This window comes from Anolis sagrei, chromosome 2 (assembly GCF_037176765.1).
Source record: "Anolis sagrei isolate rAnoSag1 chromosome 2, rAnoSag1.mat, whole genome shotgun sequence".
NCBI lineage: Eukaryota > Metazoa > Chordata > Lepidosauria > Squamata > Dactyloidae > Anolis > Anolis sagrei.
The window spans coordinates 85,215,230-85,239,624 of record NC_090022.1 but is presented as its reverse complement, the minus strand read 5'-3'; the positions used below and the strand labels follow the sequence as shown (position 1 = coordinate 85,239,624).

The window sequence follows — 24,395 nt, the reverse complement described above, 5'->3', positions numbered from 1 at the left end:
CTGGTATTCATTAAGCAGATTCTTAATTTCCTCAAGCATTTTCCATTCGTCTAGGTCTGGGGGGTGGGGAGTGGGTGAGGTTTAAGGAAAAGGGAATAAGGGCCTATCTTTCCATCTAGAGGTGACCCCCAGTTTGAAGACAACACTATGTAAGTACTGGGGTTCAGCTTACACTCCTGTGGCCTGCGGGCCACATCCCAAGGGAATTGGTACAAACTCTGGCGCCGGGTGGAAAGCTTTGCAGGCAGAGAACAAAGAGGGCCAGGCTTCCTCTTTAGTCAAATTTATACTAAAACATAATGCAGGATGTTGCTAAATTGCCATATACCTTCATACATCCACATGATATTTTGTACATTCTATGGAAGTTTATCACCAGATGTTCAACCTGTAGCTCTTACGCACGCACACACACACAAATGTGAATGTGTGTATATGTGCGCCTAAGATTATTTTACTGCATACAAAAATGTCAAGAAAGAATGAGATGAATATGTTCCCTTTATATTTGCAAATGTGATGCATATTCATCTCATTTGCTCATGACATTTTTGCATGCAGTAAAATAATCTTAGGTGCACCTATACACATATTCACATTTGTGTGTGTGTGTGTGTGTAAGAGAAAGAGTGGAAAAAATCCTCTAAAGATGCTAAAGGGGAAAAGTTTATTCGTTTATTTACTGTATTTCTACCCTGCTTTATCTCACCCCGGAGGGGACTCAGAACTCCTTCCAGTTTTGGCAATTATTCAATGCCACACTGAAACATAAAAGCATACAAATATACAACACATTAAACTATAAAATCAAAATAAAGCATATAAAAAGGAAAAGGGGCCTACCAAGGATGAGATTTATTATTTATTTATTTACGACATTTCTATCCTACCTTTCTCGAATCTGAAGGTGACTCGAGGCGGCTTACAACCAGGCAGCCATTTGATGCCTTAACAATATACACTTAAAACCACATTTAAAACAGAATTAAAAAGTACATACAATAAGACCTTTTAAAAACACAACCCAATATATAAAACCAATACTTTCAGTGTTAGATGGATGGATGATATCCTCGAAGTGGCTGTCTTGACCTTGAAGGAGCTAAAGGTGGTGACGGCCGACAAGGAGCTCTGGCTTGGGCTGGTCCATGAGGTCATGAAGAGTCAGAAGCAACTGAATGAATAAACAATAACAAAGCATATAAATACAATTAAAAATGTTAAAAACATTGCACCTAATTCTGCAAACATAGTCCAAACATAGTCGATTCTGTGGATATATATTGCACTGTGGTTGTGCTATTCCCCAAATGCCTAGTTCCACAGCCAGCTTTTGACTTTCTTTCTGAAAACCATAAGGAAACCAATCTAATACCACTAGGGGGGAGTTCCAGAGCTGAGAGGCCACCACTGAGAAGGCCCTGTCCCTCATACCCACCAATTGTGCCTACGAAGGCGGCGGGACCGAGAGCAGGACCTCCCTAGAAGATCTTAACATCTGGGCCGGTTCATAGGGGGAGATATGTTCGGACAGGTATGCTGGGCCAGAAAATTCAATTGTATAAATGTGCCTAAGATGAGGGTGGGAATCTTTCAGGCCTGCAGGATCATTATCATAATCATGAACAGAGCCCGTTTTCTGCTCTGCACTAACGTCGACTCCTTGCTATATAGATCTTGATCTACTCTCTATCTGCCTTGGACCAACAATCTTCAAACAATAGCCACGTCCTACCTTAGGAGTTCCTGGCAGTACCACAGTTGTTTGGTTCCCCTGGAGATGTATCCTTGCAACCCTGTCATTGACAGGAAAGGAGAAATAAGCACGTAGCACCACTCAATATACTCTCTAGGATAGCATGTTGTGGAAACAGATGTTGATTTCCTTCTGCTTTCCTAGAATTTATAATAAAATAGCGAGGGAGAGTAAGCTTCATACGATCACAATGAAACTAACTTGGCAGCATTCCATTCTAATCAAGAATTTTATTTCGGGCCCAGACAGCCTTCACTAAAATGGAGACAGCTTTGTCTGTAGTTAATTTGAGATAGTTCTATCTCTAGCCATCTACTCTTGAAACCTTTGGAGGAAAATTAAGTTAGGGCGGATGTATGTATGTGAATTATTTTGTACAATCTGTCCCTATGATGGAGTCAGTATGGGAAAAGAAATCTAGTGAGTCTCCATTTCTACACTCAGGGATCTGTTCAAGGATGCTGCTACTACAGATTGAGGAATAGGAATGGCAGGCTCATTACAAAAATAGTATTGTGAATATAATAAAATATGCAAAAAACATTGCACTGGATTAATGTCAGACTTTATTATCAGTGAATTCATTCCATGCCTTCTCTGTAATACCTGCAGGCATGCTTGCTTTAATTATGAAAATCTTTAGTGGTAATTACTATGAATAATAAAAAAACAAGTGATTGTGGAAATGAATGACCAGGGGACTGAAAAAAAAATATCTAAACAGGATAAAGAGATTGTAGAAAAGAGTCATTAGTAGCTGTCTTCACTGTAGAAAAAGAAGGGAAGATGCCCAAATTGCCGTTTTCAGGATGGCATGGCAGGCTGCATCTTTACGAACGGAGATAAATTATGATGATAAGTGAAAAAGTTGCATTCTTTATTGACAAACTGAAAATAAATCACCGTGTGCATATGTTGTTCATCTGAGAGGTTTTAGAGAACCCAGGCGTGTAATTGCTGGTTGTCTTAACAAAAATAAGTAATATGTTCCTAAGACTGACCTCTGTTCAAAAAGGCTGGAGAATACAGTGTAAAAACAGACCAGGAAAACTGCACGCTGATCATTTTGATAATTTTCCCAGGTATATTAGATAATACAGATAGCATTATTTAAAACTATACAATTTTCAGGCATATAAAACAGGGGTGGGCTACATGTAACCTGTGGGCTGCCTGTAGTCCTTAAACCACTAAATGAGGCTGCTTTATTTCTCCCCAGAAGCCAAGATGATTAAACTGAGACTGTCATACTTCAATACAATAACTCTGGGTAAGGTGGAAAGCTGTAGAAAAAGAAGTCTAAAGTTTAGGATGGAGGCGGAGTAAATGATCTTGGAGGGCTACATCCAGCCACAGGTCTTAGTTTGAGTACCCCCTGGGGTAGATAGATGACAAGCATCTATTGTTTGCCATGTTGTGACCAGATACATAGAAGTGAATGTGCAAGTCACTTTGAGGACTGTCCGTTGCTTCCTCACTGGTGTAGATGAATAGTAAGAAGATCAGATGGGTAAATGGACAATGGCAGTAACTGGGGGTCATCAGCACACTGATTCGGCCCTCATTTACTTGGCCTCTGCCCTAAACTTTAGACTTTAGGGTTGCCCTAAGTTTGAAACAACTTGAAAGCACACAGCAACAGCAACCCTAATTAACTTGATTATCTCATCAGCCAAAAACATACCCACACTTCCCATTGGAATACTGGTAAGTTTATGTTGGTTAAAATTATTCTTCATTTTAATAACAACAACAACAACAACAACAAAATTGAGTATCTCTAGTAGTGTGAGTGTGGAAAAAATGAGATATTCCCTATTGTAAATTCTGGATGGGAGATGGCGTAGTTATCAGTAGGCATCAGCTTTGTATTATAATGTCATAATGTCACTTTAGCTGGAGTAAAATTGGGGCAGGACAATGCACAATTGAGCTGGTTTATATTGCTAATGTGGATCCAGCCTCAAATGATTATTCTTACCCTACCAGTTTAAACCTGTGTCTGTTTTAGAAGTAAGCTATAAAAATAGTAAGCTGAACCCTGGTCCTTGCAAAGGAAACAGCTCACTTTCCACACAAGGTCAGGTTTCATGGCACACCCCTGTTCCCCCAGATGTTGAGTCATAAAGTGTCTAATCTGGAAAAAAAATCCACAGCTGGTTTAACTCAGCTCTCCAGTCTCCAGTTGTGGGATATTTGCCTTATCCTTTTAAAAGCCATTGATAAAGCAAGTGGTCTACAATTTCCAGACAAGCAAGCATGTTAGTCTGCTGCAGAAACAACAACAACAGAGAACCTGGCAGTACAGTACACTCTTTCGTGGACTAAGCTTTTAGACCACTGGTTCTCAACCTTCCTAATGCTGCAACCCTTTAATACAGTTCCTCATATTGTGGTGACCTCCAACCATAAAATTATTTTCATTGTTATTTCATAACTGTAATTTGCTACTGTTATGAATTGTAATGTAAATATCTCATATACAGGATGTATTTTCATTCACTGGACCAAATTTGGCACAAATACCCGATACACCCAAGTTTGAATACTAATGGGGTTGGGGAGATTGATTTTGTCATTTGGGAGATGTAGTTGCTGGGATTTGTAGTTAATCTACAATCAAAGAGCATTCTGAACTCCACCAATGATGAAATTGAACTGAACTTGGCACACAGAACTCCCATGACCAACAGAAGATACCGAAAGGGTTTGGTGGGCACTGACCTTGAGCTTTGGAATTGTAGTTCACCTACATCCAGAGAGCACTATGGACTCTAACAATGATGAATATGGACCAAACTTGGCACAAATCCTCAGTATGCCCAAATTTGAATACTGGTGGAGTTTGGAGAAAATAGACCTTGACATTTGGGAGTTGTAGGGATTTATGGTTCACCTACAATCAAAGAGCATTCTGAACCTCACCAGCAATAGAATTGGGCTAAAGTTCCCACACAGAACCCCCATGACCATGTTTTCTGATGGTCTTTGGCGACCCCTCTGATACCCCCCTTGTGACCCCCCCCCCCCGGGGTCCTGACCTCCAGGTTGAGAAATGCTGGTTTAGAAGATTTCTTTCTTTGGTGAAATAGCACAATGTAAAGGGTTTTTTTAAAAAAAAAATCTTTTGGAAAACATTCCTTGTTCTATATATTGCTTGGCTGTTTGGTAACAATCAATGTTACTTAACTCAGGGAACAAAACAAGAGGAGACTAAGAGTAAATGTTCCTTCTTCTCCCACCTGCTGTTGGCCTGCTTTTCATTGAAAAGGGAAGTCCCTGTATATTGTCCTTTCCCTCTAGACTACTGCTGTTTTGGATGAGGCAGATAATAATAATAATAATCATCATCATCATCTTTATTTATGCCCTGCCACCATCTCCCCGATGGGGACTCGGAGCGGCTTACATGAGGCCAAGTCCAAACAACAAATTATGGGTGTAAGCAGATATTAAAGATCCTGTTTGATTCATCCTGCTAGAACCTCTCTCTCCAGTTGGAGGGGGTTGGGAGGGGAAAATAGGAAGGTTACAAAAACATTTTCTAAGCCTGGAAAGGAAATGGTTTCAAACACTGCCTTTTTGGGGCCGAGGGGAAGTAAAGCACCGATTTGTGTTCTCTCTGGCTGATCTCTCACTCACTCCCTTGCCTGCAACAGAAGAGCCTTGTAGTGTGCATGAGATGGAACTGGATGGAAGGAGACATGTGGTCCCAGCTGAGTCAAAGAGATGGCTATTTTCTCACTGTGGATGCCACAGGGAAGGGGCGCAAGGAAAAATAAGCATTGGACTGAGAGCAGCTTTTCATCCTCTGCAGGAGCTGTGCATAGGAGCCAGGGACTGTATTTTCTTTGGAAAGTATGCTGTATAAACATGGTTGATGAAGTGGTAGGAGAGCAGTTTGTCGAAATTTCTGCCAGGCAGGGGAGTCCAAGCAGGACACCTTAATTAATCCAGAATAATAGGATGTGACTCTGCATACACACCAAGAACAGGGTTGCTGAGAGGATTTAAAAGCTGCTGAGTAAACAGGACTCACACCCTACCCCCAAACTTTGAAATTTACCAGTGTTATTCTCGGCATCTGTCCCAGTTCCAGTCTTCTCTTTTCAAACAACCTCTGGTCAAAGCTCTCAACTGGGGCAATGTCTGGAATCTGTCTGCAAAGCTTACTGGAGCTTTGGTTTCTTGGTCACACATTGGAGATCCTAATTGGTCTGTGTGTATTCCACAGGCCTCCATAGCTAGCACATTCTCAGGCCTGAAAACAAGCTGGTTTGGTCTTCCTCTCGGCTCCTCTTATGGGTCCAGAACATGATTTGCCAGAGCCAATGGCTATAATTGTCAGATTGAACCTAGGGCAGTTCTAATGCTTAAATCAGGCATTCTCAAACTGTGGCCCTCCAGCTGTTTGGGCCTTCAACTCCCAAAAATCCTAACAATTGAACAAGCTTGTTAGTGCTTCTGGGAGTTGGAGGCCCAAACAGCTGGAGGGCCACAGTTTGAGAATGCCTGGCTTAAACAATTAAGGATGGTATTCTGTGCTTATTGAACTAGGAGCAACTCTTGTGAATGAAATGAGGGTTACTTGAAATGTATGATTGTACTGTAATATAACTGAAATAAATCTGAGAATGTATAATTACTGTGCTTTGCAGAATGTTTAGTTGGGCAATGAAATGGCATACACAGCAGAATAGCACTTGGCATTCCCTGTATTTTTATATAAGACAAGTGGATTACTTTTCTACTTTAAATCTGCCATGGTATACCATTGCTTCATCTGAACATGAGGAAGAACTTCCTGACTGTGAGAGCCGTTCAGCAGTGGAACTCTCTGCCCCGGAGTGTGGTTGAGGCTCCTTTTCTGGAAGCTTTTAAACAGAGGCTGGATGGCCATCTGTCAGGGGTGATTTGAATGCAATATTCCTGCTTCTTGGCAGGGGGTTGGACTGGATGGCCCATGAGGTCTCTTCCAACTCTTTGATTCTATGATTCTATGATTCACAGCTCAACTTTTAAAAATACGGATCGGGCACTTGGATTTTGGTATAGGGCATAAGAGCGGCAGAAGGTGAATGTGGTCAACAATTCATGGCTAGTCCCACTTATTCCCACTTGCTGATTTTGTTGTGTTCAAAATCAAAGTCCTGAATATGGATAGAGTTCATAGAATCAGAGAGTTTTTTTTAAAGGCTTTCTATGTAATGGTGGTGGTGGTGGGATGGGGGCTGGGGGGGGGGGGCAGATGCAAGTGCCTGCTTGCGCAAGATTCACAGTCAGTTTCAAGGCAGTACAATACAATGACTTTGAAATTCTTCCTGCTTGCCCTGAGACAATTGGAGACTGAGGGTGAGGCTTTGAGACCTAGGAACCCTAGTCTGACTTTAACTACAATGATCAGAAAAAGAACTTGACACTGGACTTGGCACTGAACTTGTTCATTGAAAACCAAAACCAGCAGGTTCCAGAAAGTGCTGGTGATACAATAGCTTGTGGTATTCCAACACAAATCCATAAAGCCCCTATAAATTTATTTCTGGTGTGGGATTGCAAAGATAACCAAATTTAAACTGTGCCAGGAGCATGCCTGATGCTGCTTTCCTCTGAGACAAATCCCAGAAATTGCTTATGAGTTTGTACAACACTGACATTGTCCCAGTTGCTATTTCTGTTCCCTCTTAGCCTGCTCCTTCCCAGCTCATTTTCATTGCTGGCTGGTTTGAGTCCTGTGGTCTCCAGCATGCAGTATTCCATGGCTTCAAATGGCAATAGAATGGAATGATTAATCCACATCCAACACAGTTCCAGTAAGAACTCAGGAAATGGGGAAGGGGGGAGGGAGGAACCCAGAAGCGTATGCCTCAGCTCAATTGTCCCAAAACATTTGCAGATGTAGCCATCTGGCTGTCTTTATATGAGAGAGGTACCAAAGGCCAATATACACTTATGGTTTTTTTTCTAGGTAACACAGAGTCTGACTGTCTGTATGGATGGTCTGGCTCTGTCTACATGGTCTAAGACATTGCCCTGAGACCGTTTCTCCCTACATAATGCAGAATGTACAGTATAAGACAGAGGCAGGCAAGTGCAGAAGTTGGGGTTACTTTTCTGCTCCCAAGACTCTCTGGAGTTTGCATGGACTACCAAAAATACCCCAAAAAATGGATGGAGAGAAGCACCCCCAAAGTAGCTTGTGTCCATGTCTGCTTTTGAAAAACAGGTGATTTTTAAAATGCCAAACAGTACAGGGGCATCTAGCAGAGGCAAATAATTCCTTTTTGTTCTTTCTCCACTGGAATATCTGTGTAATGCGGAGAGACTGTAAGGCTGAAAACTAGTCTTTGGGGCTGCATGCAGTACTCAGAACCACACCCTTTGCTCCTGATCTATTAGATTCAACTTTTAGTACCAGGTTGTGTGTTGTAACTCCGGATTGAATCTTGTTGGCACCTTTGGGATATGGATGCTGATGGCTGAGGGAGAGAAAAAAGCCACTCAACATGTGTTATCTTCCTGTATATAGTCAGAAGGACTCAGGGCTCATTTATATGGGCTTAATAACTAGTGCCCACTGTTTGGTCACTCCTGGCTGACCCCATGATGTTCTGCAACTTCTTGTAGTTGTCACTGGGTAAACAAGTTTTGCTCCTGCATTTCAACACAGTGTGGACAGTAGGATTGGGTCTGATTTGGACCAGTCAGATGTACACATGGGCTACCACTGCCACCCCTTTTTGTGATTTCTGCTCTGGAGTGATCCCAGGGTAGATAAGGTCCTAGATAGACATTCCTAATGTCCCAGAACTGCATTTGGGAACATATTAGGGAGTAAAAGAAATGTGCTCCAGAATAATTAAACTAACTTTTAAACAGATCATTAAACAGTCAAGTGTTTATCACATAACACTGTTATACTGCTATAGTGATGGATTAATCCCACTTTGCCTCAGCTGTATTTTGCAATATTTTAGCTTTCCCGGTGTTGTGCTATAGAGTCATTTGGAAATACATTGTTTTCATGTTGGGAATAATCTGTTAATGATCCCCTTTCCTGCTATGGTTCAGTAACCAGTCTGAGTTTGTATGCTTTCTTCTGTTCCAGTTATTTCTGCCACCTTTCCTTCTGCCTCTCTGCTACTTCTACTGTTTCTGATTCCACAGTGCTACAATTAGATGGATATGCAATTGGTTGACTGACCCAACCCCGAGAGAGTGCTTGCTCTTCACCCTGGAGAGAAGTGGCTGGTGGAATGGCTCAGGTTGGTGTTAACATCTTTATTAATGGCTGGGATGAAGGTTTAGAGGGCATGCTTATCAAATCTGCAGATGACACCAAATTGGGTGGGTAGGAGTAGGTAATACCGCAGAGGACAGGATCAGGATTCAAAATTATATTGACAGTTTGGAGAGCCTGGCCAAAACTAACAAAATGAATTTTAACAGGAATAAATGTAAGATAGTACTATATAGACAGGAACATTATACACAGAAATCTAGGATATATGACATCTGGCTTAAAGGGAACCTAAGTGAAAGGTATCTAGAGGCCTTCGTGAACTAGAGGCTAAACATGAGTTAATAGTGTGATGTAATGTGAGAATCAAAAAAGCCTAGGATGCATCAGAGGGCCCTTCCAAACAGCTTCATAATGCAGGCCAAAGGAGTGGGGCAAAAAACCACAGTGCCTGAAATAAGTTCAAATATGGAGCTGCCAGTCCCAGCAAATAGTCCTCTGGCATCCTGAAACATTTGTTTGCAGAAGATTTTAGAAATCTGCAAAATGGATGCAGGACATCTGCCAGAAGTTTTCTTTTATTTTTTAAATTAACTCTCCGAGATATGCTGAACCTCATAAGTGCTGATGTGGATATGTGAAGGTGCACACAAGCAGATTTCTGTCATTATCTCTCCTCATCCTCCTGTTGACTTTACTTTTTCCCTCTTGAACCCTGCTTCCCTTTGGGGTCATTTGCCTGCCATGCTGGTGCCCACTGTGTAAATTCAAGGTCTGTTTAATTTCATAAATATGAGAACAAAGGAATGGTTGCTTCTATTTCGCCACCTGTGTGTCTGTGGCTCCATCTGTTTACAGTCCTCAGCAGCTGTTTCGGGATTTTAAAATGTGGACATGCATTGGAGAAGTCTACACCAGCATATAGGGACAAAGTCTCGTGTTTTTCTTGAATGCAGGGATATAAATATGCACATTTTTCAGCCGATCTCAGATTTTAAGTGCACTTTTAAACCCTTGTTTTCCAACCAATGATGTGATTTAGCTTGCATTCTTGTCAAGAGTGATCTAGCCACCTCACCTTTTATCCCAGTTTCTCCCATATTTTAGGTCCTGTGTAGTAGGGCCCAGAGAATAGTGTCCAGACCAAAAGAAAGAATAGTACCACTTTATTCTGCTCTCATCATTTTTTTTTCAATTCCGGCCTCTAAAGTTCAAGAAAAATAAGGACAAGTAGGGATGTGTCCAGAAAATAATTAACTAAGACAATCAAAAGTCTGGAAATCTAGCATTATGAGGAATGATTGAAGGAATTTTGAGCAGAGGAGATTGTGAGGTGACATGATAGCCATCTTTAAACATTTGAAGGGGCCTCATGTTGAAGATGGCTTAAACTATTTTTCTTCTATGTCAGAAACTAGAACCCCAACGAAAAGATTCAAATTACAAGAAAAGAGATTCCACCTAAACATTAGGAAGAACTTCTTTACGGTATAGCTATTTAGCAGTGGAATAGACTGCTTCAGAGAGTCATGGACTCTCTTTAGGGGGTTGTTAAACAAAGGTTGGATAGGCATTTTTAGGAGTGCTTTAGGAGGTTGTTAAACAAAGGTTGGATAGGCATTTTTTAGGAGTGCTTTGATCGTGTTTTCCTGCATTGCAGGGATTTTGGCAAGATGGCTCTCAGCATCCCTTCCAACTCTAAGATTCTATCATTGCATGATTTTATGATAGCTTTTCCCAACTTGTGCCTTCCAGATGAGTTACCCTATAACAACAAGAACATGGGGGCTCCTGGCAGCTGTACTCCAGCACATCTGGAAAACTCCAGGTTGAGGGAAGCTGCCCTAAGACATAAACTCTTCAAAACTCAAGAAACCTGTTGGGAAGCACATCATTTGCGGCTAACGATCTGGCATGCTGTGGTCAAATATAGTTTTGGAGCTAATGAAGCACATGGATTTTTAAAATATATATATTCCCAAGCATTATTCAGTCAGTTCAGCTGCATTATTCCTGTTCTTTTTCCAAGACCACTGAATCTTGCTTCTCAACCTGCCAGCTTTCCATGCTCTTGCCTACTGGGCCCCTTTAAGTGGTGCCAAAAAAGTGAAACCGCTTTGTTTTGCCAACAAAAATACAGAATCGATGCTGTGTTCCAAACAGCATATTCCAGCTGAGTTTCTCATAATTCTCTGCAAACCACACCCTTGAGAAAGGTTGCCCATCAGTGGACAGTAAGCTCTGAAGCACAAAGAGCTTAGCATCCAAAACCACATTGTAGCAGACACAGTTTGGATTCTGGCACACATAGGAAGCTGTTTTGCTTGGATCGCGCCAGTGCCTTTCCTCAAATTCTTTTGCTTCCCCACACTTACCTTTCTGTGCTCTTCCAGAATAAAATAAAAGTGAGAAGGGCATGATCCACCGAAAGCAAATTTAAACAGAAAAGGGTATAAGCCCCATTGAACACAGTAGGACTCACTCCAATAAACACATTCAGGGTAATATTGTTAACTTTTATCAAGTTCTAAAGGATAGATTAGAGCTCAAAGTCCAGAATTTCTACTTGCTGGGGAATTCTGGTGTTGAAGTCCAAACAGTTATTTTTCCAACCTCTGGGAGGAATTTACTTAAGCCTCTGATTTTCTTACTGAATGCACGTTGTGACTGGAAAGTGCTAAACATTATTTATTTGTTACTGGAATCTTAATTCTGTTACTTCCAACTTCTGCTCATTATCATTTTAGACCTGGTTATTATTTGGGCTGTGCCTGACACTGAAAAATTATATGAATGAAAAGGAAGAACAATATAAAAAATTCTTCTTAAAGTTTAGAAAAATCACTTTCAAATATACACATCTGATCTAGGAATGCGGAAGACATGTCTTTGGTTTTCTTTTCTTTTTAGGGGCTTGCAGGAGGCATTGATACAGGAGTAGGAATTACATGGTCCATTGATTAAAGTCTTTATTGCATGGAAGTTTTAACCCAGCACAGTAGCAGGAATGTCACCTTTGGTTACAGTCCCTATTGTACAACGGCATGCAATACTTATTGCCACCCCCAGTGTTGAAGCCATCAGGGGTTATTGATAAGCAAAGATGATCAATAGCCTCTGAGCATGCAAGGGCCCTGGGACTTGTTGTTGTTGTTCATTCGTTCAGTCGTCTCCGACTCTTCGTGACCTCATGGACCAGCCTACGCCAGAGCTCCCTGTCGGCCGTTACCACCCCCAGCTCCCTCAAGGTCAGTCCAGTCACTTCAAGGATGCCATCCATCCATCTTGCCCTTGGTCGGCCCCTCTTCCTTTTGCCTTCCACTTTCCCCAGCATAATTGTCTTCTCTAGGCTTTCCTGTCTCCTCATGATGTGGCCAAAGTACTTCAACTTTGTCTCTAGTATCTTTCCCTCCAGTGAGCAGTCGGGCTTTATTTCCTGGAGGATGGACTGGTTGGATCTTCTCGCAGTCCAAGGCACTCTCAGCACTTTCCTCCAACACCACAGCTCAAAAGCATCGATCTTCCTTCGCTCAGCCTTCCCTAAGGTCCAGCTCTCACATCCGTAGGTGACTACAGGGAATACCATGGCTTTGACTAGGCGGATCTTTGTTGCCAGTCTGATGTCTCTACTCTTCACTATTTTATCGAGACTGGACATTGCTCTCCTCCCAAGAAGTAAGCGTCTTCTGATTTCCTGGCTACAATCTGCATCTGCAGTAATCTTTGCACCTAGAAATACAAAGTCTGTCACGGCCTCCACGGTTTCTCCCTCTATTTTCCAGTTGTCAATCATTCTTGTTGCCATAATCTTGGTTTTTTTGATGTTTAGCTGCAACCCGGCTTTTGCGCTTTCTTCTTTCACCTTGATTAGAAGGCTCCTCAGCTCCTCCTCGCTTTCGGCCATCAGAGTGGTGTCATCTGCATATCTGAGGTTGTTAATGTTTCTTCCAGCAATTTTCACCCCAGCTTTGCATTCATCCAGCCCCGCACATCGCATGATGTGTTCTGCATACAAGTTAAAAAGGTTGGGTGAGAGTATGCAGCCTTGCCGTACGCCTTTCCCAATCTTGAACCAGTCTGTTGTTCCGTGGTCAGTTCTGACTGTTGCTACTTGGTCCTTGTACAGACTGGGACTTACCTCTATGCAATAAAGTTCAAGGTCTCTTGGCTTCTGTGATGGCACCCAATGTTCCCCAATAAAGAAAATCTAAAGGAGTGCCTTAAAATCAAAACAAAAGAGAAAATCAAGTTGGGAACATCACAGGAGGAGGGCAAGATTATACCACTGACCCAGAAGTGTAGCTTCACTCAGCCACAGGGTTACCATTGCTTGACGTCAGTTTGCCAGATGTCATGATTGGAAACTGCTTCTATCCCCTCACATGCAGTAAAATCCTTAATTGTGCCCGTTTGACTACAATGTGTGTCCAAAAGCCAGGAGTGGGTCTTCATCTGAACACATAAATATTACTTTAAAATGCATGCTGCCTGCACAATAAGATTCTTGGTCTGTATCTGCTAGATCAGTGCTACTGAAGGTCATGCCCATGGACTCGTGCCAGTATATTAGCTATTGGTTCTGGTTCACAGTGAGTTTTCTATTAGTCAATGGAACAAATAGAGTGCTCTTCCCTGGCACATTTTGGGCTAAAAAAAATCTGTCAGTCATCCACACGAGAAAGCTGAAGTTGTGATATGCTAGAAGATGATTCCCTGACATTTGTGAGCAGTTTTTGTCAGGGCTGCAGCAGCTGTTAGACATAAGCTGGGATCCTGGAAACCAAAAGCATTGAGCCAGAGCTGAAAAACATACCAAAATACAGCAGAATCTGAATTAGTCAAGGTCTCAGCCCAGACAGGAAGTCTTTTATATCCCTTCCTGTCCAGCCAAGGACATCCAGAGCCTGGGAACATTTCACTGCCAGGAAGGTAGTCCAGTCTGTAGCTATAGTTCAATGTACAGGGCAACTGCATGTACAGCAGAAAGTTTCCAAATCTAACTCCAGAAACTCCTGATAGTACATATGTTGACTCCTCCTCCCATAGGAGTCTGACAGAAATTTGAGGTCTTCAGAGGAAGCTTATCCCAACTCCCCTCCCTGGTTGTGCAGGCACCTCTGTTGATGTCAGCATGGGGCACCTTTGATGACCAGGAGCTCTCATGGACTTCTGCAGCCATCTGGCATCAGAGATGGCAGCACCACATGCCCAATCTGTTTCCTGTTCCTTGTGGCAATGAAGCAGTGGATGGTATGAACAGTGGACTGATCTGAATTGGACCCAGTCAAACCCTAAAGCATTGGCTAAATTCTAGAGCATCCCACAACTTTTAACCTGGTTTACCCCACAATAACTACTGGAAGTTCAAGGATAACATGAAGACAGCCAGCAGCTATTACACTGTGAGTATGGGTTATTAAGCCCATGTAGACAAGCTCTGGCTATGATTTGGCTTTGCTGGTGTTTCTGCATTAAAAATTGTGAGCAGGCAAGAATTGCCTGCTACTTCCTGGGCTGGTGTTTCTGGCCCTTTGCTTCCTTTCTGTCTCAAATACATTTGCCAACAAACATTAAGCAACCCTTTGGCAGAAGATCCTAGAGGAGAGAGAAAAAAAGAGTACCTAGTCAATCTATTAAAGTATTTGGAGTAAGAGGAGACAGCAATAGTGGAAGAAAGAAAGTGAGAGATTCCATCATTCTTATTGGAGTTGGTTTTGTGTAAAGTCTAGAGATTGCGGAGCAGGAAAGAGATTTATCAACGTTTACTAGGATTTTTCTACTAGTTCCGTCTGCTATTAGAAAATCCTGTTCATTTGTGCCTTTAGTCTCCCAAGAGGCACATTGCACACTGATTCTCAAAAAGTGGAGAAATATTACTGAATGTGTGGTTATTAAAAAAAAACCCTTTTATCAGCCTTCCTCAGTGCACTCCAGATGTGTGTCGAATTTGAACTTCCAGCCAAAAAGACCACTGATGTCTTGTTTATTACATTACATTTATAGCCCACTATTCTTCCAAACAGTTCAAAGTTGGGCACATGCATCACATGAGGAAGGTGAGGCAGAGAGAAAACAATTGATCCAAGACCACCCAGTTCTCATACCTTCCAAGTGCTTCAATTTGGCAGGAATAATCCTGATTATTCTTCTGTCCTCAACATTTTCCTTCTGCTTTCAAACTCCCCTAGTGTTTATCTCTCCCCTCCCATTTCCCCATATTGTCATTGACTTGCTTTAATTGCTGCAAAATGAATCCAAAGTGTAAAAGTAGTTTGCAATCAATTATTTCAGTGAGGATGGATGAATGGGTGAGAGAAGAGTATTTATTAACCTTCCCAGTAGGGTCAGGCCAAAACCAACTGCAGCAGGTTCTCCTAGGGCCCTTCCACACAGTCCTATATCCCAGAATATCAAGGCAGAAAATCCCACATTATCTGCTTTGAACTAGAATATATGGTAGTGCGGACTCAGATAACCCAGTTCAAAGCAGATTTTGGTGGATTTTGCCTTGATATTCTGTGATATAGGGCTGTGTGGAAGCGTCAAAATCAGGATAAGGGGGTTCAAAATCTGTTCCAGAAGGCAGGTAAATTTCCCTGAGTATGTTGTGGGTACTGAGGGGTGAGAGGAAAGTCGAATCATGTTTGTGTGATATTAGGCCAATGCAATCACCAGTTGGAATAACATTTCTTCAGAATCACACTGTATAGGTTGCGCCTTGAAAACAAATGACACCCAAATGCAGTTGAGATTACAATTAGCATCAACCCCATCTAGCATATATGTGGTGAGTCATGTATTCCCCATTCCTGGTATATTTTGGTGACTTTTCCCCAGTTTCACGTAGTCACTAGGCTGTTAGACTTGTACAAGGAAGCATGCCTTAGTAAGAAGACCAGCTGTTTCCTGCCTGTGTCTGAATTAGCAGTTTGCACATAGGCGAGGCTAGCCCTTGGCCTTCTGGACTTTGATGATGTCCATAAATTATAGTGGAACACATCTGTTTTCTTACGTATGCCCCAGCAGCCTCTATTACTGTATTTAGGATTGCATGATTACCTTTGCCTTATCTTGTATCTTTGTTGTGGGAAGATAGAACTGGGACCTTTTGAAGGAAATAATGTCTAGACAATATGGTAAGACAATAAAGCGTCAACAAGAAAGGAGAAGACTGTTGACATTGCTGAGATTCTTAGGAGCCATGCAAAGCAATTCTCTGGGATTTATGATCACAGTTATCTGGGAAGACCCCACTTGAAGACTTAAATTACATCCTGAACACCACATGAAATGGAACATGTAATGTATGGAATGTATTCAACTATACAGGGGGGAGAGTCATATTTTCCTTCAGATCAGCTGCATTATCTGAAGCAGCTTTTATTTCTAATGACAATAAATGAACATTTTAAAAAATCCATCTAGTGATATATCCCCCTTTCTGTTAACTGCTCAAGAAAAATGCTGTCTGATTTGAAGGCATTCCAACATTGATTGTGATCTTCAGCAGCAACTGCTTGAAGTATTTCCTTCAGTTCCTCAACCTTGATTGTGAAGTAATTCACTTTATATGATGGAAGACTTTTCTATTTTAAGTCTGTAGAAGATAGGAATTATGAACAGAACTTCATGTGGGAACTTGGCAACTCAACACTTATGTGAGCAAAACTTGACCTTGCAAGGCGCCTAGGATTTCAGACAGGAAGACGCTTTCTGATAATCTCAGTTTTCATTTTATGCAATGTAATTTTTCAGCCCTATTGATCTGAAACAAAAGAATGAAAAATGTGGGAGCAATGTCTTCTGAAGAATGAGTCTTTTAGTATGAGTATTTTAGATTATTTTTTACTGTGGCATGATTCAAGATGTTCAGAGTATTCCTTATGGGATCAACTATTTTCCTGTTATTTATAAATCCATATTGACCACAGTGAATTAATTCTGGTATTATTTCCTTCTATATGTTCGCTAGTATTTTGGCAAATATTTTACAGTCACATTGCAAAGGGAAATCAGTCTATAAAAGTAGGGATTAATTTCATTCTTATTTAGTTTTAAAATTGTAAGAATTTCAGAGGATTTCCAGGAATTTGGTACTTTATGCCTTTCCATTATTTTGTTGAGAAGTGTAGTCAGGGTCAGTGTGATTTCCTCTTTGAATATATTATAGAAGTTAGTTGTGAAACCGTCTTGCCTGGGGGATGAGTTCATTACAAAATGTGACCAACTTGTGACGGCGCGAGTGGCGCCACCTATATATAAAACTGTTGTATCATGTTTAATCCTGCCCCTTTTGCCATGTTTTTGTATATCTGTATGCATTGGTTACTTGTAGCTGTCAATCAGCACTGTTTGGCTCCACCTCTTCCTGCAAGAGGGGAGAACTTCCTCTTTCTTTTCATTCTACCAAGAGAGTTTCTGCAACATGGACGTGAGTAACAGACTTCATCCTTATGGGACCCTGTAAAGTTACCTCTTAGCAGTCAATTCTAAGGTTTCACCCCTGGGACTCATGCTGTATGTCCAGATCATCCTGGACGACTACTGAGGAGACCCAGGCGCCTTCAAGCCAGTTCTTTTGGCATTAGAGGAAGATCCTGCATCTTCAAAATAGGCCATTTGAACTGGGGCTGCGATTTTGCTCCGGCATCGCCAGCCATTGAGGAAAAGGAAACCTGGTGAGGCTTTTCAGCTTCTAAACCCTTGGACCCAGGACTAAGAGAGACTATTCAGTGTGTTTTCCTTCACCCCCCCTAGAGTTTTCCAGTTTATTGCATTGAAGAAATGACTTTGTGACAAATAAAACTTGTTTTGAGTTATTTACATCGTTTTGGGTTCTTGGGAGTTCCAGTTTCCTAGAGGAGGGCAAGAAGCAATCCCCTGGGGAAAGCAGTCACGTCCATCCCTCCATTTGTTGAGAATAATAGCCCCAGGCGCGACGGCACACTGCTAAGAGAAGCCTTCTTTTCCAGAAGTGCTAAAAGGGAAAAGAAGGAGCCAAAGGGTCTTATTTTTGCCAAGCTTATAGTTTTCTAAAGAAAAAATAGAGTCAAAAGGAAGCCTGCCTTTGCCTTCAGAGGGGAAGCCCAGCTTTGCAAAGTGGATACATTTCCCTGGGGTTCCCGCCTTTTTTGCTTCTCAAGCAAGTCACAGCAATTGCAAAGCAACCAGCTTTTGTTCCAGCCTTCTGCACAGCCTCTGCAGCTCTCTGCAGGATTGATACTTTTGCAGGGTTTTTTCAGCCATCTTCTGCAAGCTACTGTTTCTTCTAAAGATTCCCGCCCTTTTCCAGAAGCAAGCCTTCTACAGTAATTGCAACATCCAGCCAGAAGCAAGCAAGCCTTTGCAAAGTCTCCAGCCTTCTGCACTTCCCGCCTTTTTTGCAGAGCCAGCCTTCAGCCCTCCAGGGTTGAGGGGTGGGAGGAGCCAGCCTTCACTTGAAGTCTGCCCAGCAACAGTTCCTGAGAGCCTTCAATAGGCTAAACAAAGCAAGGTTTACCTTTTAAAGAAAGCAACTATTGTGATTGTCTTTTCAAGAATTGCATTGCCTTTTTGTGTGCTTTTTTCATTGTATGCTTAAATTGTATTGCATTTGTACTGTTTAAAGTGTGGGTTAAGTTTCCTTTGAATTTTGCATTATGGCAAGTCAAAACTTTGAGGTCCTACAAGTTAGAGTCAAATCCCCCCACCCTGTCAGAGAAAGGCATCCCACAGAGAAGGCCATGTTCGGTTTTTTGCAGCAGGAAAGCCAACTTACACAAAGGTTTAAAAGGGCTTGGCGAAACTTACCCACTTTATATGAGTCAATTAAGGCTTCTCTTTGCCCAAAGGAAAAAGAAGTTCTTAAACAAGAATTTTTGAAGGCCTTCCATGATGGAAGTGCTATTGCAGAGGAAATAATTTATGTACTGAACAAAATTAATACTCCAGAGTCTTTGGATAGAGCTAAAGAAATTTCTTTTACCCTACAGGAAGAGAGGAGGCGCTACAGCGCGGTTCTATTTGAACCAGAGCCTAGTTCCTTATCCAAAGGTGCAGAGGAAAGGGTTCAAGGCTCCCCATGTGTAAGCCTTAGATCCAGTCTGCTTAAGCGTTCCTCTAAGGCTGCCAGCATTAAATCCAAACATTTATCTAGGCATAGCAGTTCGTCCCAATCTGCACATTCATTTATTAGTACATCTTCCAAAGCAGCCTATTATAGCAGAGAGGCTATTCGTTTAGAAATTAGAAAGGAGGTGTTAGAAGCAGAGGCGTCTGCGGAGATGGCTAAGCAAGGCCTCGCCTTCGAAGAGGAGGAGCTCCTCCTTCAACAGGCTAAGGCCCAGCAGGAACTGCTTTTGGCACAGACGAGAGCCCAACAGGAAGCTGAGTTAGCACAGGCTAAAGCCCAAAAGGAAGCTGACTTAGCACAGGCTAAGGCCCAGAGAGAAATTGAGTTTGCAGTGGCAAAGGCCAAGCAGGATACGCTACAACGGGACCTAGATCTACTCCAAGCAAAAAGAGACACAGCTCAAAAGATAGCCAGGGCCAACGTTTTAGCCAAAGCTCTATCACAGGAGCTAACTCAAGAAAACCTTAGCCTCCTGCCAACACAAGAGTCTATTGCAAAGGTTTCAGCACACCTGCAACTGGAACCACCTGTAGTACAGGGTCATGTTTCTTTAGACCATCCGGAAGATAGTTCACCTGTTCCAGTGTTCGCGGCTCCAAAGCCAGCCTATTCCCCCAAAGTGCGGCAAAGTATGGCCGGGAGGGTGCCATCGTCTCTGTCAGAGTCCATCCCTGCAATTAAGCCTCAAAAATACCACCTGTCCGCGTGGGAACCAAAGAATGACATCTTTCTACAGGATCCAGTGTCCATCGGATTCAATCCAGTCATCCCCTCAGATTGGCAGGGCATGGCCGGGAGTGAACCACCACATCCATCCCTACATGCCAAGCCAGCTGTCCCTAGCAGGACGAAAGCTTCAGAGGCGCTGCCTACCAGCAATCTTCTGAACCCAGCATCTCCTACCATTGTGACGAGACGTGTTCAACCAAAGAACATTGACTTTGTCACACCACAGCAGACTCCTCAGATGTACCCCTACACACCGGATTCACAATTGGGATCCCTCCTGCGGAATCCAAGAAGAGACATCAGAGACAAAGGGGTCCAGAAATTCACTGACCGGCCAGAAGACTACCTTCTGTGGAAAATTACCTTCAAGAGGGCCATCCGAGATTTCAAGCTAGAAGCTGACGAAGAATTGTCCCTTCTTATGGCGTGGCTTGGACCCAGCTCAGCCGAGCAAATAAAGAGACTTTATGCTGCTCATGTGGCAGACCCCCAAAGAGCATTGTCCACAGCGTGGTCTCGTTTGGACCAGCGCTATGGTGCGAGCACCGAAATAGAGGCATCTCTCATGGATCGACTCAACAGATTCCCGTCGCTAAAGATGAAAGATTGTAAACAGCTTTGGGACTTCAGTGATCTTTTGTTAGAGCTATCTTCAGCCAAAGGAAATCCGGAGCTGCCAGGATTGGCATGTCTGGACCAGCACACGTCGCAAAGTCCCATTCTCTGCAAACTCCCCTTTCCCCTTCGAGAAGCTTGGGGGAAAGAGGTGTTCAAATACAAGGAGGCAAATGCAAATATATACCCGCCCTTCAACTTTTTAGTGGATTTTGTTACCAAAGCAGCTCGTGAGAGGAATGACCCTCAAACAGGTCTTCCTGCTTTGTACCAAGGCCTAAAGCCTGAAAGGACCTCCAAAGAAGACAGAGTGCAGGGCAAAGAACTTAAAAGGAATTTGAGTGTCAAGATGACGGACACTACTCCTCCAGCTTCTGCTCAACCAGTCAGCAACAACAGCATCACCTGTCCCATTCATCAACGGCCACACAGCCTAGCTGAATGTAGAGAGTTCGCGAAGAAGCCCTACAAAGAACGGCTCCAAATAGTCCAAAAGGCCAAGGTGTGCTATAGATGTTGCGGCTCCACTATTCACTTCTCCAAAGACTGCAAGGAGAAGGTGAAATGTCAACACTGTAATAGCCTCAAGCATTGCTCTGCAATGCACAACTTCGACTCTACTCAATTCAAAGCAAAATCAAAGTCTTCTGTCAAAGAAGAAACTAAAGATGATCAAAGGCCTGCAGAACCTCAGGTAGCTCTCAAGGCTCCTGCTGTTGCCTGCACCAAGCTATCCCAAAATAGCAACAAGCCCAGGATTTGCCACCCAATCTGCCTGGCAGAGGTGTATCCAGACAAGCAGCCGTGGAACAGAAAAAAGGTCTACGTCGCCTTGGACGCCCAAAGTGATGCTTCTCTTGCAACCCCAGAGTTCTTTGACATGTTCGACCTTCACAGCAAGACAGTGGAGTACACCATATCCACTTGTTCAGGAAAGAATAAAATGTATGGCAGGGTTGCGACAAAGTTCAAAATTTCGCCTTTTGGACAAAAGGCCAGTTATGAACTTCCTGACCTTATAGAATGCAGCCTGATCCCCAGAAACAAAGAACAAATAGCCACAAAGGAGGTGGTACAAGCCCATCCTCATCTCAAAGGCATCCAAGATCTAATTCCAGCTTTAGACTTGGAAACAGACATCGTCATGCTTATCGGCGCAGACTGTCCCATGCTGTTCCGTGTTAGCAACCAGATTGAAGGTCCTAAGGGATCCCCCATAGCTCAGCAGTTGCCTTTAGGATGGACGGTGTTAGGTCCGGTCTGCCTGAACAAGATGTTCCAGCCTGTCACAAAAAGGCCTTCACTAATGCAAGGATGTGCCAGCCACATTTCAGTTTGTTGCCAGGGAGTAATGCCTGATTACTCTTCCATCTTCGAAGTCACAGAGAGAGATGAGCAAACAGCCTTCTCTAAAGATGAACAGAAGTTCCTTGAGATGATGAACAACCAAGTCACTCAAGACCCTCAAGGTAATTGGATTGCGCCTCTACCTTTCAAGCCAGAAAGACCGTCTCTACCCAACAACAGAGATGTTGCCCTTCATCGTCTTCTGTCCTTAAAAAGAAGGATGTTAAAGGATCCCAAGGTGAAAACCCAGATCACCCAGTTTGTGGAAGACCTCTTCAGCAGTAACTACGCTGAGCCAGCTAGTGCATGTGCGGAGGGAGAAGAACAGTGGTTCCTGCCGTACCACAAAGTGACACATCCTCAGAAACCCGACAAAGTCCGCATTGTTTTTGATGCTAGTGCTGAATGTCAAGGCAAAGCTTTAAACCATGTTCTTCTTAAAGGCCCCGACTTGCTTAACAGCCTGCTTGGAGTTCTTTTAAGGTTCAGAGAAAAGAAGTATGCAGTAATAGCCGACATACACAAAATGTTTTATGCATTTTTAGTTTGCCCAGAACATCGAAAGTTCTTGAAGTTTTTATGGTTTAGAGATACTGAATCCCTCTCTGACGTGACCGAATACCAGATGAGGGTTCACGTGTTTGGTAACACTCCGTCTCCGGCAGTTGCCAATTATTGTTTAAAAAAGACTGCAGACAAATTTGGCCATTTGTTTAGCCAATCAACATCAGTGATTGTCAACCAGAACTTTTACGTCGATGATCTTCTTACGTCCTTTGATTCTGCGCAACAAGCTTCAAAGACAGTTAAAGAAATTCAAGAAATCCACCAAGGCCATCGCTACAGTCGCATATGCCAGACAAAGAGGCATCAGTACCTGCTCTTCAGGATTTGTGATGTCAAAGGCTAAAATAGCACCCATGGACTCTACAGTACCCAGATTAGCTCTTGTGTTAAAAATCCTGTTATTTTCTCAAGACCTACAGTCTTAGAGTTATAGAAGTTAAAGGTATTTAACTTCATTTTTGTTTAGATTTTCGAAAGTCCGAAAATCTAGGCCGGGAGTGTGACGGCGCGAGTGGCGCCACCTATATATAAAACTGTTGTATCATGTTTAATCCTGCCCCTTTTGCCATGTTTTTGTATATCTGTATGCATTGGTTACTTGTAGCTGTCAATCAGCACTGTTTGGCTCCACCTCTTCCTGCAAGAGGGGAGAACTTCCTCTTTCTTTTCATTCTACCAAGAGAGTTTCTGCAACATGGACGTGAGTAACAGACTTCATCCTTATGGGACCCTGTAAAGTTACCTCTTAGCAGTCAATTCTAAGGTTTCACCCCTGGGACTCATGCTGTATGTCCAGATCATCCTGGACGACTACTGAGGAGACCCAGGCGCCTTCAAGCCAGTTCTTTTGGCATTAGAGGAAGATCCTGCATCTTCAAAATAGGCCATTTGAACTGGGGCTGCGATTTTGCTCCGGCATCGCCAGCCATTGAGGAAAAGGAAACCTGGTGAGGCTTTTCAGCTTCTAAACCCTTGGACCCAGGACTAAGAGAGACTATTCAGTGTGTTTTCCTTCACCCCCCCTAGAGTTTTCCAGTTTATTGCATTGAAGAAATGACTTTGTGACAAATAAAACTTGTTTTGAGTTATTTACATCGTTTTGGGTTCTTGGGAGTTCCAGTTTCCTAGAGGAGGGCAAGAAGCAATCCCCTGGGGAAAGCAGTCACGTCCATCCCTCCATTTGTTGAGAATAATAGCCCCAGGCGCGACGGCACACAACTAGCTGTTTCAAGGGCTGCTGACAAAGTTGCTCAAAGGACTCTTCACCCCAACTCTTCGCTTATGAGCTGCCCCTGCCACTTGGCGTTCTTCTTGTGTGTTTGTTTCCACCAGTTAAAAATATCAGTGTCCCTTTCCTTTAGCAACACCGTAGAGCCCTCGTTTTTTGAACTCGAATAGCAACTAAAAATATGTATTTTCTTTTCCAACAGCGCTGTTCAATTTGTGGGCAGGAAGAAAAGGGCTTCTCCTTTTTCCGGACCTTCTCCACCCCTCTTTTGCAGACTTCAGCAGCCCGCTTCCCAGCCTTCCCACCTGCCATTTCCTTCTGGATGAAGTGAACCATATGCTCCTCTCACAAGCAACTATTGTCCCTCCTTGTGCTGCTTATTGAAACCACGTGTTAAAGTGGGCTCTGGGCCTGGAGACATGCTTGCTCATTAACTCCAAGAAGTCTGCAAAGGACAAGGGAGCCATTTCCTTCTCAGCGTCTTTCTTCACTTGTGAAAACACAGCTTGTATGGAAAATGCCAACAGTCGAGCAACAAGGCCTTCTCCAGTCAGGCAAGGCTCATTCTTTTGAGACCTGGATCATGTTTCCAAACCTCTGACTACTCAGAACCTTTGCAGCATCGAGGACAAGTGGTTGCTGACATATTTTAAATTTTGAGGGTGGAGGAAAGACTCTTGCGAAACTGGGAAAAGAGTGAAATCCATCACATTTTCATTTCTTGAAAATGAACAGACTAGAGCCTTTTCAAAATGAATCCTCATTAAGGAGAAATGAATTTGCATTAAGAAAGGAATTTTTTAAG

General features: G+C 42.8%; 1 long non-coding RNA gene across 1 annotated transcript in view; it reads right to left on the bottom strand.

Annotated features, from left to right (window-relative positions):
* Positions 1–849: 849 nt before the first annotated feature.
* Positions 850–24,395, bottom strand: part of LOC132766669 (uncharacterized) — a 28,306-nt gene continuing 4,760 nt past the window's right edge. The window contains exons 2-4 of the long non-coding RNA XR_009630539.2: positions 13,132–13,212; positions 1,736–1,796; positions 850–1,174 (exon numbers count right to left, since the gene is read on the bottom strand). This is a non-coding gene — a long non-coding RNA (uncharacterized lncRNA). The remainder of the gene's footprint in view (positions 1,175–1,735; positions 1,797–13,131; positions 13,213–24,395) is intronic.